The sequence below is a fragment of the Hyperolius riggenbachi genome, chromosome 5, assembly GCF_040937935.1.
Source record: "Hyperolius riggenbachi isolate aHypRig1 chromosome 5, aHypRig1.pri, whole genome shotgun sequence".
Classification (NCBI taxonomy): domain Eukaryota; kingdom Metazoa; phylum Chordata; class Amphibia; order Anura; family Hyperoliidae; genus Hyperolius; species Hyperolius riggenbachi.
In genome coordinates this window covers 97428254-97441303 of record NC_090650.1, presented here as the reverse complement: position 1 = coordinate 97441303, position 13050 = coordinate 97428254, and the positions used below count along the sequence as shown (strand labels likewise).

Here is a 13050-nt window from a genome sequence, read left to right as displayed (position 1 = left end):
CCGCTCACCACCAGTGGCCCGGGGTCCCCTCTGGCGCAAGATGTCCACTGCGCCTGCACGAGCAGCTCTCAGGAGTTGCACTGACATCATCCGGATTGTACTGCGCAGGCAGTAGTAGTTCTGCGCCTGCGCAGTACAGTCCGGATTATGTTAGCGTGACCAGTGAGCCGCATGCTGGAGCGCAGGAGAAGTAGACCTGACGAGGTCGACAACTCCATTGGTGGGGACCGGGAGCCAACGGAGCTGCGGCGAGGGCACAGGATGGATGCAGGGGGCTGGAGGAACTTAAGCCCCAGGTAAGTGGATTTTTTATTTTTAAAATGCTCGGACCTTCCCTTTAAAGCGACCCTGAGATGGGGAAAATAAAAAATGTACACATACCTGGGGCTTCCTCCAGCAATAGCTCCCTTGCCGCCGCCCTATGCCTCCTGTTCTTATGCAATTGGCCCCAGAAATTCTTCCGGTCCGGGGCAACTATGCATGCGCATCCAGGCCACGTGTGTGCTCCCTCATCTCGCTCCTGCCGCCAGGAGCATTCTGCCAGGGAGGAGGATTACTTAATTACCGGGGAAAGTTGCTGAGGCTGCAGGCAACGGAGGAAGGTGGAGAGAGAGCAATCAGGCCAGAGGGGGCCCGCGGAAGCCCCAGCAATGTATACATCTTTTATTTCCCCCCATCTCAGGTATACTTTAAGGGCTTGTTCACACCTAGGGCGTTTTCACCTTTTTTTAAGCGCCGGCGATTTTCAAAATCGCTCTAAAAGAGCTTGTGCAATGATTCCCTATGAGTGTTCACATCTGAGCGGTTCGATTCCAGTTCGCTCACCAAATTGCTGCCTGTACCATTTTTGGGGCGATTTATCTCCATGGAAGGTATAGGGAAATCGCAAAGCGCTTGTAAAAACGCTTTGTATAGCGATTTCCCAGCGCTTTCATGATTAAATACATTGTATTTATTCATTTCCGGGTGAAAGTGGAAAGTGTTCACTTCCTGACTAACGTCAGGAAGTAAAAAAACAGAATCCCTCTGCAAAAGCGCTTAATAAACAAATCGCAGTATGCAGGTAAGCCCCGGGAGGCGCTAAAATAAAAATCTCACAAAAAAAAATTTGAAAAACACATCATCGATTTTGATGTAAACAAATCGTCAGTGGACCTGAACTCATGCACAGGACACAAGGAAAACACAGATCAATCCACTCCGTTTGTGTTTAGAGAGAAGAGACTGTCTAATTCAGGAACAATAAAACATCTAATGACTACAAGAGTAATTTGAGCTCTCAGTTGTGTCAGGACAGAAATCTCGGCAGCCTCATCTAATTTGTAAACAAGGGATTGTAACCCTTTGTCTGCGTCCATGAAAGCAGGAAGTAGACACACTGCAGATTTATTGCAGTTCTGTTAGCTGCAACAAATAAATGTTATTCTGTAAAGGTCATTATGCTGTTGCTTATCTTTTAGCGCAGGTCTGCTTTAACCCTTCTCTGTATGCAACCTTAGAGCAAACCATTCACTTTAGTCCCCGTCTCTAATGTCAGTAAGCTGAGCTCATCTTTACTAGAGGAAGATAAAGGGGTCAGTAGCGGTCCTCAGAAGCAGATCTCACACGGGTGACAGGCAGGATGTCGCTGCTGCTGCTGCTGCTGGTCACAGCGCAGAGCTCAGTACACGCTACACCTGCCCGCAGCCACACTGACTGACGTATAGGAAGCGGGGCGCGTCCCGTACTGGAGGTGTCTGTCAGTCAGTGAGGGGAGCCCCGCCCCCGTGTGGTGGCTCCTCTCTCAGTAGCAGCAGCAGGAGGAGTCCGCACAGACCTGGGTGCCGTACAGGGAAGTTGTGGCAGCGCTGCAGCGGGCGGGGGGATCACACACATATCCTGCCATGCAGAAAGTGCAGTAGATGCTGGCGCTCCGGTGACAGTCCCCGTGTCTCTGCTGCTGGGAAGCCGCTGTCCTCAGGAACTCCTCCGGAAAGGCGATTACGTGACGCCTGGTAACAGGTAGGAAGGAATTATAGGCTATAAATACACGAGAGATGAGGGAGGGCTGCGTGTAGTGCGCGGCGCCTGCGGGTCCACATGGGCTTCAGCCATTCACTCATTACTATCACTGTGTGCCCATTGCAATGCCTCGTCTGCTATAGCAGTGTGATGCCTGTCTATAGAAATGCTGTAACAGCGTCTAACAAGGTTTACCTACTGGCGTGTTACTATTTAACTGTGAAAATGGGTCCCCCAGCACAAATGTGTGGGGGCTTCTTTCATTTTTATACTGTCCTAACCCTGACGTTGTTTTGACCTTGCTGTTGTGATGACTTGGTGCCCCCTAGCTGCTTTGTGCCCTAGGAAGTTGCCTATGAGGCCTTATGGAAGCACTGGCCTCTGCTCATCAACTTGACTGTATGAAGCACTGGGTTTATTTTATTTTGGTTCCCCAACCCTCTCTGGAGATCACAAGATGATAACCCTCACAACCTGGATTCACAGTGGTCCGTTGCACAACGCACATGTTATAAGCTTGAATTGCAATGGAGATAGACTTTTATACAAAGCCTGCATGCAGTGCGTTAGAATAATGCGATCCATTCCAACGCAGTACTGTGAACTGGCCCATAGAATTGTATGGGCATTGAGTAGACATGCGTAGTTATTCTGCAATGTATCTCAGCATTGTGAACTAGCCCTAAGGGTTCTTGTTATGTCCATTTTGATAGTACTTTGTATCCATTGTGTTGCAAAGCAATCGCAACACAATGTAAACAGTGTAAGGAGCCTAATGCTTGGTTCACACCATGCAATTTCCTGTCAGATTTTAGGTTGAGTTGATAATTTCCAAAAGGTCCAATCTGATTGCCGATCGATTTTCAGATGACTTTTCTATAAAATCGATTTGGAAAAAAGTTCGGACCTGTTGGAATTGATTGATTCATATGTAGTAAAATATAATTTACTAATATTTTACTATCGGAATTTGCACTACAAAGTATTGGTTGTGCGATTGTATTGTGGGTCAGGTACTCGGGCCATTCACACTTCAGCGTTTTGCCTTAGATTTCGGCAAAATGCTCAAACGCTAGCGCTTTTTTCAAGCGCTAGTGTAATAAAAGTCTATGGGCCCGTTCTTACATGGGCGATTTGCGCTAATCGCCGCAAATTACCCATAATCGCGAAATGCAAAAGCGTAGCCTGCACCATTTTCAGGCGGTTTCCCGGCGATCGCGTTTCAGTGTTATAGAAGCGCTAAACGCGATCGTGGAGAAATCGCTGCACTGTCCAGTGATATTTTTTTCCCCCACGTGAAATCGCGGAAAAATCACTCCCGCAAAACGCCGGCAAAATTCGCCGGCGTTTTGCATTTCTAAGTGTGATTGGGCCCTTACTGTTGGGTGTAAAATTTACTGAGTATACAACTGTCACTGTAACTGGCAATGGAAGTGACCGAATCCAATCCAGGAGCTGCTGCTCTATCAGCTGCCTGTTAATTGTTTGCCTTTCATTGCCTCTGAGCAGGATTCCTTCACATTTGTCATACTTTCTGCTGAATCACCTTCTAGCGGGGAATTTATATGTATCTGGGTCGGAATTGTAATATCACTCGTGCTTCTTGATGATGCCCGGCCTGGGAAATTCTTAGTCAATCAGGAAGTACAAGTTACTCAGCTTAATCCGCTGCTTACCGCTCTGACAGATGAACTTTACCTTCAGCATTTTCTGTTATCTGCTGGCTGCACTCATCCTTTAGTGATATGGCACTGAAGGGGTTAAAGGCAGTGAGGAAACTTTGTGGCACTGAAGAGGTTAAAGGTAGCGAGGAAACTTTGAAGCTGGGTGCACACATAACAGAGCATGAAAAGTAACGTTTTCTGTCATGTGCCTTTTTTTGTGTGTGCATTTTTAGTGTGATTGCGGGTTTTTTCCCTGCAAATGAGGTTTTCTAGCATTTTGCATGTGTTTTTATGCGTTTACGGTTCTCAAATACAAAACGCATATGCGTTTTCAAAGCTTTTTTGTATTGCATTTTATGCAAATCACTAGGAAAACAATGGGAATACATACAATACATTCATTATGTGTGTTTTTAAATAGTACGCAACCAAACCAGCGTTTTTTGTTTAAACGCACGCATACAAGACGCATATGCTTATATATATATATATATATATATATATATATATATATATATATATATATATATATATATATATATATATATATATATATATATATATATATATATATATATCTATCTATCTCTCTCTTTTCATTCGGCCCATAGACTTCCATTAGCATCAAAAATGTACTAAATGTGCACTACGGCTGAAGAGTTTGAAGGTAGTTAGAAAACTTTGTGGTACCGAAGAGGTTAAGGCTAGTTACACACCAGGACGTTGCGTTTAGGGGACGTTATAGGGCACATAACGTGCCCTTAACGCAATGCCTGGTGCTCTCTGGTGTGGACGTCGGAGTGAGCCGCGTTGTGCAGCTCACTCTGGCGTCCGTGTTGCCGTGATGCGTACTCTTGGACGCATGCAGCATCACGTGGTCCCGCCCGGCCAATCGCCGCACAGAGCGGCCGCTCCAGGAAGTAAACACTGCACGTCACTGAGTGCAGTGAATATTAATTAGCCATGTGCCCGGCCGCTCCTCCCCAACTTTACTGAGCATGTGCAAGCAGTCTAACGCGGCTCAGCCACGGAGAACGCACAGCATGCAGCACTTTGCTGCGTTACAATGTAACACAACGTGGGCTGTGTGAACAGCCCACTTGTGTTACATTGCTGTGCATTGGGGGAGCGTTACAGACTGCACTAACGTGCGCCTGTAACGTCCCTGTGTGCAAGAAGCCTAAAGGTAGTGAGGAACCTTTGTGGCACTGAAGAGGTTAAAGGTAGTGGGGAAACTTTGTGGCACTGAAGAGGTTAAAGGCAGTGAGTAAACTTTGTGGCACTGAAGAGGTTAAAGGTAGTGAGGAAACTTTGTGGCACTGAAGAGGTTAAAGGTAGTGCGGAAACTTTGTGGCACTGAAGAGGTTAAAGGTAGTGAGGAAACTTTGTGGCACTGAAGAGGTTAAAGGTAGTGAGGAAACTTTGTGGCACTGAAGAGGTTAAAGGTAGTGAGGAAACTTTGTGGCACTGAAGAGGTTAAAGGTAGTGAGGAAACTTTGTGGCACTGAAGAGGTTAAAGGTAGTGAGGAAACTTTGCGGCACTGAAGAGGTTAAAGGTAGTGAGGAAACTTTGCGGCGCTGAAGAGGTTAAAGGTAGTGAGGAAACGTTGTGGCGCTGAAGAGGTTAATGGCAGTGAGGAAACGTTGTGGCGCTGAAGAGGTTAATGGCAGGGAGGAAACTTTGTGGCGCTGAAGAGGTTAATGGCAGGGAGGAAACTTTGTGGCGCTGAAGAGGTTAATGGCAGTGAGGAAACTTTGTGGAGCTGAAGAGGTCAAATGTAGTGAGGAAACTTTGCGGCACTGAAGAGGTTAAAGGTAGCGAGGAAACTTTGCGGCACTGAAGAGGTTAAAGGTAGTGAGGAAACTTTGTGGCGCTGAAGAGGTTAATGGCAGTGAGGAAACTTTGTGGCGCTGAAGAGGTTAAAGGTAGTGAGGAAACTTTGTAGCCATAAAACTGCTCTATTTAGCTGTAAGTAGCCATACTGTGTGTAGTTATTTTATCACTCAATTTTAATAATGTATTGCAAGCATTACCACAAAATGTAGCACTAATAAATATTTCAGCCTCATTCTCAGGCCCAATTGTGTATCGTGCTGCCATACCAGCATTCCGGAATCCAGAAAGTTAATTCCTATTTTAACGTATGTTTTGCATCTTGCCTGAGCATGGAGTGTCGGTACGGCTAAGTCGGGATATTTTTGCAGGATTTATTTATTATTTACTCTCCGAATGTGAGGAAACGCTTTGCCAGCACTGACTTGCTGCTTACAACAGTGTCTTTGTGTTGTTTCCTCGATCAGTACAAGGCTGTACAGTGCATTTGCCTACTGGGCAATGAAAGTCTTCCATAGGCTTTGGACCTTTTGAGATGATTTGAGGGTCAAACTAGGCTGTGGAATAGGGCCTCTGGGGAGAGCGGAGGGGGAATTCTCTTAGAAATTACTGTTGAGTTCTAAGAAGCACGTTTTTGTATCAGGACACAGTTTCCTGCTGTTGAGCTTGCATCTGGTTAGTACATTGCGGTATTGACCTAAATTCAAGAAAACAATGATTGCAGTGTGACTGTTTCAGTGTAGGACATCTCTCCTCGCTGGGCTGTAGCAGCCTTACTGTACAGAAGTGAGACTTCCAAAAATAAAACCACTGAATAACCTTACACTGACTGAAATATGGAATATGCTACTGCTGACTTCTATAATTGTAAGGTGGTTACAGCTAAATGCAGAAAAGTGCCAGCATTTCCAAAGAAGTAACAGTACTTGTTATTTGGAACATATGGGGGCACATGGCTAAAGATACACCAAATTAGAGACGCTACTTCAGGGCATTTTCACTCTTGCGTGTTGTGCTGTAATTTAATACTGTTTTGTGCATACCATAGTAACTTGTTGCGATTCAAAGTCTGAACAGGCCACACCTCATCTTTTTCGTTGTTACATCGCAAAGCATGCAGTTTGTTGTTGGAAGCACACACATTGACACATACTATGTTACTCAATGAAGGTACATAGATTGGGTCAGCACATCCATGTAATCTATGGACTTTGATACTACTGTCTGAGGGGTACTGAAGCAGGGCCAGGCCTGAGCACTCTACTTTCTATTACACATGGATGCTGATCACATGAAACTAGACTCAATGAAGGTGCACACTGGCCAGTTGCTTCTTTGTGTGTGTTAAATTCTATGGTTGTTTGGTTTCATTATTTGTATGTTCTAATGCAAGGCAATGTCTCAAAAGGAAGCATTAAAGGTCCTTACCAGCTGTGAGCGTTGTGATGCAATACCATCGCAACACAATGGTAAGTTGCATTACTTGTTATTTAGTATTTATATAGCGCCGACATCTTCTGAAGCGCTGTACAGAGTATATATTGGATTGTCACCTAACTGTCCCTCAGAGGGACACAATCTAATCCCCACCTTAGTAGCTAAGTGGACCGCACTTCTGTGCAGTCTGTGATAATGCCGGGCCATACCAATGCGTTCCCCCATTACTTGTGGTGATGATGCATCTGCCCCGGGCTCCAGCTGCATCATATCAGAGCGGACACTACACTGTCCACACGTCTTCTGGCAGCAAGTGGGAACCACGCCTGAAACTCCAATGCTTGGATCTGCGTACATGCAGTCCATGTAAACTCTGTGAGATACTGAAATCAGAACAGCCTTCCTACTATTACAATGATCAATTGCCGTACAACTGGATAGACCACACAATGGTAACACCACATAATGTAAGGGCACACACAGGTCCAACCCAAATCCCTCCTATTGCTGTCATTTAGAAGAGATTGAAGTGGGGAAGGGATGTCACAGGGCACTGAGGCTTCCCCACATAGACTAAGTATTGCAGCTGATGAACAGTGATTATTATTTTATAAGACAGCTATATAAAATCTGCCATCTGGGGGCTTTGCTGTAATGCTTTCATTTCTGATCCTGGAATACAACTAAAATGATCTTCAGAGAGTTGTATGGTCGATCTCTGCCTGACGGTCCTCTCTTGCTGAGGCACTGGTGGATATTTTATTTGACATATTTTGATTTAATGTACCATTGATCTGTTGCCCCCCTCGCCTTGCTAATCTATGAACTTCCAGACAGTTGATCAATTTAAAGTGTCATTTTCACTAGGTGGGCAGCAGGGGATGGAGGTCTGCCTAGATGAGTACTGCATCGAGCTGGATGAGCTGAGCCTCCATCAATATTCTGTCAAATTTCTGCTGAACTCTGGTAAAGACTGAATGGAGTAATTGGCACTTGTGTTCGTCATGACTCCATTTTTTTTTTTAATACATAGGTCCGTCATTAACCTATAAATGCCTGCCCAGAATTCAAACTGAGCTAGTTCTGTATGATAACTTTCGGCTGCCTGTGGGGGACATTTATCAAGAGTGTTTGAGACAAAATATTGGTAGATTTTTAGAAATTCATGCAGAACTGTGTCAGACATTTTAGGAAATAACTAGAAAGTGCAGTTTCGGTCCAAAACTGTTGTAAAATAGGAGTTAGGAAGGTCTCTTGTGCAGTGTGTGAGGGAAATTGCTGTTGCCGAGGTAACCAATACATCTGCTGTATTGATAGTGGCAGGCTCTGAGGAGGAATTCAGCAGGGGGAGGAGCCTTTCACAAATTATGCATAGCCTGCACTGCTGCACAATCTGTGGAACTGCTATTAAAGGTAACCTTAAGTCAAAAATAAAAAATGAGTTTTACTCACCTGGGGCTTCCCTCAGCCCCCTGCAGCTGATCGGTGCCCACGTAGAGTCGCTCTGATGCTCCTGGACTCGCCGGCGGCTAATTCCGGTTTCACTGTCACCGGCCATCAGGCTGGGAGCGCGAGTGATTCTTCATGTTCCCAGCTACAATAGCACCCCCTATACTGCTATTGCGGCTTTCCTTGCCGAAAAACTGTAAAATGTAAAATATGTGCAAACATATACAAATAAGTACATTTTTTTCCAGAGTAAAATGAGCCATAAATTACTTTTCTCCTATGTTGCAGTCACTTACAGTAGGTAGTAGAAATCTGACAGAAGTGACAGGTTTCGGAAAGTTTTTCGCTGTAGTGCCCCTTTAAGTAGAATTTAGGACTCTTCTTATTATCATGCAGAACAGTTCCCCTGCTGATTAGAACTGTTTAAAGTGAACCTCCAGACTAAAAATCTACTCAGCAGCACTGAAAAGGCTTGGTGTTTCTTTAAGAGCATCAGAACTTTGTTTTTCTTCCCCAAGCATAACTTTTAGCTGCACAAAAGAAAACTGCCTGGGCATGTTTCCCCTGATGCTGTGCAAAGCATGATGGGATTTCTGATGATGTTGTTCTCGTTCTGCGTTTTTGGTGCAAATTTCTTTATTCAAATATTGAATTTGAGGTCTGAAGCCTAGCACACTCAGCTGGGAGGGGTGATTAGGACACAGGACAGTTGGAACTGTCTCATGCTCCCTGTCACCTCCTTTCAACCAAAAAGATGGCTGCCCCCATGAAATCACAATCATTTTCCTGTTCTTTTAAAACAGGGTGGGTAAGAGATTATATCACCCAGTGTTCTCCCCAGGCTCTTTTAGTCGAGTGCTCCACCCGGCTAGTTTTGGTGAGCACCCGGCTGTCATCGGCTCACCTCCTCCTCTGCTGTAAGCAGAGTTGTACACAGAAGCACCGGCCCTGCATTCTCTCATCTCGCCCCACCCGGCTACCTTTTCATGCCACCCGGCTGGAAAAAAATTCTGGGGAGAACACTGTTACCTATCTATTTTAATTAACATTACTGACACAACTTAATGACAGTATGTTTGTTTAGGCCAGGCATGGGCAAACTTGGCCCTCCAGCTGTTGAGGAACTACAAGTCCCACAATGCATTGCAGGAGTCTGACAGCCACAATCATGACTCATAAAGGCAAATGCATTTTGGGATTTGTAGTTCCTTATCAGCTGGAGGGCCAAGTTTGCCCATGCCTGGTTTAGGCTGAAGTTCCCCTTTAAAAAGAAAAAACTGTTGGTGATGCTTTGATAAATCTGGCCCTCTGACTTTTGTGCATCTTGACTGTGTGCAGTCAGTTTCTAAATTGGATTTTAGTACTGTGATGACTTTACTGACAATAGCATTACTTCATTGTGCTTGCTGGGCATTATGAAATCCAAACAAGAGATGAGAATGCACAACTGCTTGCACCATCATCACAAACCAGAAAGTCTTGTCCTAGCTGCATACCTCTTCAGGGAATAGATTGAGTCAGCTTGGGAAATAATTTAGAGCATTGCTTTGTTTCTGCTCTCTAAGCAACATGGTCACTATGTGATAAAACCCCAATTTTTATTTGTTTTTAGCTACTAAGTACCGGTAAGTACAGATAAGTTGCACCTGGCCATGTCTGCCTGCCCACTGAACTGAGGAGCAAGTAGATTAGATGCTACATGCCTAATCTGTTCTTATCCTGCTGGAAGTTCTTGAATCAGGATGATACCATTTACTGACTAATTTAAATAAAGCTTTTGGCTATTCCTGTTAACTGTTAGGACACACAGCTTGTGTACATTTGAAGATCAGAAGGAGATACATGGATGTTTGGATATTTTTTTGACTGAAATGCGCGCCATACACTATGGCTTTGTCTTGCATTAGGTATTCCTAGTGGAGGAAGGGAATGCCGGAACAGTAGCTTAGCCACAACAGCTTGCCTGTACAGCGCTTATTCCCTGAAATTCTATCCTGGCAATAGATCAGTGGTAGTTAAGGGCAATATTTATTTCATATTCACTGAAGGTTTTACAGGTGCTGGCCAGGACTCATGGCCACAGAGGTGATTCATGCTACTGCCGCATTCTTTACACTTACACATGATGCTATATCTAGTCCATAGTAGCAAAATACAATTCACCTGTTACCGACAGAACCTCCATAAAAGGAAATCTGGTTGCAATGAGTTAGGGTTGGTTCACATGAGCAGCTTTGTTGCTTAGCAGTGAAGTATGCCATGCAGCCTATGCAGTGCAATGACATCACTGGAGTAGTGAAGCATTCATGCAGTGAAATGCAAGGAGAACTTTCTCCTGTGTGGAGTACCATTGTGATGAATGGGATTTAAAGGACATTCCGAGGTGAAGATAAACTGATGAGAAAAACAGTTGAATCTATCCTCCTTTTCCTAAAAATGACAGTTTTTATTTTATATTTAAATCTAGTTTTTAAGTTTTTTTACTGTCTCGTTGTCTCTGCTCAATGACACTTTCATTGAAGTATGCTCCAGAAAGCCATATACTGACAGAAGAGGTATTTTATGGCTGTAGTTACTTATCAATAAGGGTTATGCTATAGTCTGACCCAGTCCGACCCAGACAGAAACGGTCAGTCGCATACAGTTTTCTACAGTTACAGATGCTTAACTATTTCAGGCAGAGAAAGAAAAAAGGGAACACGGCTTAGTTATTTGTGTTTGGCACTGTACATACCCGTGTCTATCTCATCATGTCACTTGTCACCTCAGTTGTCTTTTAAAGCTGACCTAAACTCTTGCACAGTAGACAATGAAAACACATATAGTTGTTAAGGCGTTCACTCTGTGTGTGTTTAGAGAGATTAGCCTGTCTCATTAGCAGTTACCAGCAAGTAATCTTCAAGTGTAAATCGGGGCTGTCACTTGGGTTCTGTTCTAAACACTGAAGGTTAACCCTTTTTGTCTTCCCAGGATTGTCCAAGAAGTAAACACTGCAGGATTTCTGTAGGATTTTTATACCTTGTAACAAAGAAATGCTTTCTTTTTTTTTGTATTAAAAAGCTTTATTGAGCATATCAACAAATATACAAAGCTTTTGAAAGCAGAACAGATAAAACATAAGGTATAAGCATACCAACTAAACATCAAGAAAATATGGGGGAGCATCTAGAGGACATAGTGTAGATAGTTGGGCCGTCCGGCCTGGGAAATGGGGTACTCGGAACCTCCTTCTGAGATCCCAGGGGTCAGTCCATCCTACCTGTTTTGGTGTAAGATTATATTGCTCCCTCTAACACATACATAAAACTTAAAAAAAAAAAGAAAAAACCACATACATAAAAATAAGAAACAGGATAAAAAGAAAGAATGAACTATCAAGATACATTCCTGCATAAGGTATTTGGTTACAAGAGTCCTGAATAAATCCAAACCTGAACATCATACTATAATGAATGAACACATATGTCCGAGGGAAATTAAGCACTCCTATATGTTTTCCAGGATTCCCAAATGAGATCAAATCTTGCCATATTTTCAATGCTATAAAAATAAACCCGATCCATTATCATCATTAGGTCCAGACGTTGGGTAACCAGTGATAACTCTAGTTCTGTGGTTTTCCATTTGAAGGCTATTGACCACTGAGCGGCTAGTAGCATGTATCTATATAAAGGTCTAAATCTGCCTGGCACAGAAATGCTTTCTTTAAATGTTATTATGTTGTTGCTTATCTTTTAAAGCAGAGAGGAAGTTCTGAGTTTTAGGTCCACTTTAAAGGATACCCGAGGTGAAAATAAACTAATGAAATAATTGAATCTATCCTCCTTCTCCTAAAATGACTTTTTTAAAGCTATTCCACAGTTTTATTTTAGATTTAAATCTACCTTTTTAAGTTTTTACTGTTTTATTGTTTTTGCTCAATTACAAATTCATTGAAGTATGCCAGAGCTAAAATCTTTGAACAATTGACTCTTTTTTTATCTTTTTCCTGCTCTCAGACGGTCACACTGTAGTCTGACCCAGTCCTGACTCAGACAGAAACTGCCACTTACATACCTGATGTTTAACTCTTTGAGGCAGAGAGAGAAAAAAAGGAACACAGCATAGTTATATTTGTGCTTGGCACTGTACATACCCATGTCTATCTCATCATGTCACATGTCACCTCGGGTATCCTTTAATGACTTATAGTGAGGAAATTAGGAAACGTCCCAGTTGTTATGGCATTGTAACGTTAAATGCCTGACAGTCATTCTGATGCAATAGCTTCAGTATCTTGAGTTGAGAACGCAGAACAAGGATGTAACCAGTGAAGCCAGAACACCTGGGGCCTGATTCACAAAGCGGTGCTAACAGTTAGCACCCTGGTGAAAAGCCCTTTATCACGCCTAAACTCAGTTTAGGCATGATAAGTTTAGGTGTGATAAGTTTAGGCATGATAAGTTTAAGCACCAACTGCGTTAGCACCGCAGTGCACAGCTGATCAAAAGTTTTGCGCTAGCAAAGTCTGGTGCACTTCGCATAGAGTTTAATGGCGCTGCTTTGCGTGCGGGACTTTGCACGCTACATACACTTGTCTAAACTTAGCATGCCTAAACTTATCACACCTAAACTTATCACGCCTAAACTGGCTTTTCACCAGTGTGGTGCAAAGGTTATCATGCC

At 43.6% G+C, this 13050-nt stretch overlaps 1 protein-coding gene across 4 annotated transcripts in view; it reads left to right on the top strand.

Moving 5' to 3' along the window:
* Window positions 1-1733: 1733 nt before the first annotated feature.
* The window catches only part of OSBPL3 (oxysterol binding protein like 3), a 277877-nt gene continuing 266560 nt past the window's right edge, over window positions 1734-13050 (top strand). For 3 of the 4 annotated variants that reach the window (XM_068236040.1, XM_068236038.1, XM_068236039.1), the window contains exon 1: window positions 1735-2001. The gene's annotated coding sequence lies outside the window, so the exon portion shown is untranslated. Of the gene's footprint in view, window positions 2002-13050 lie in introns of all 4 variants that reach the window. The other variant, XM_068236035.1, reaches the window with a different exon arrangement.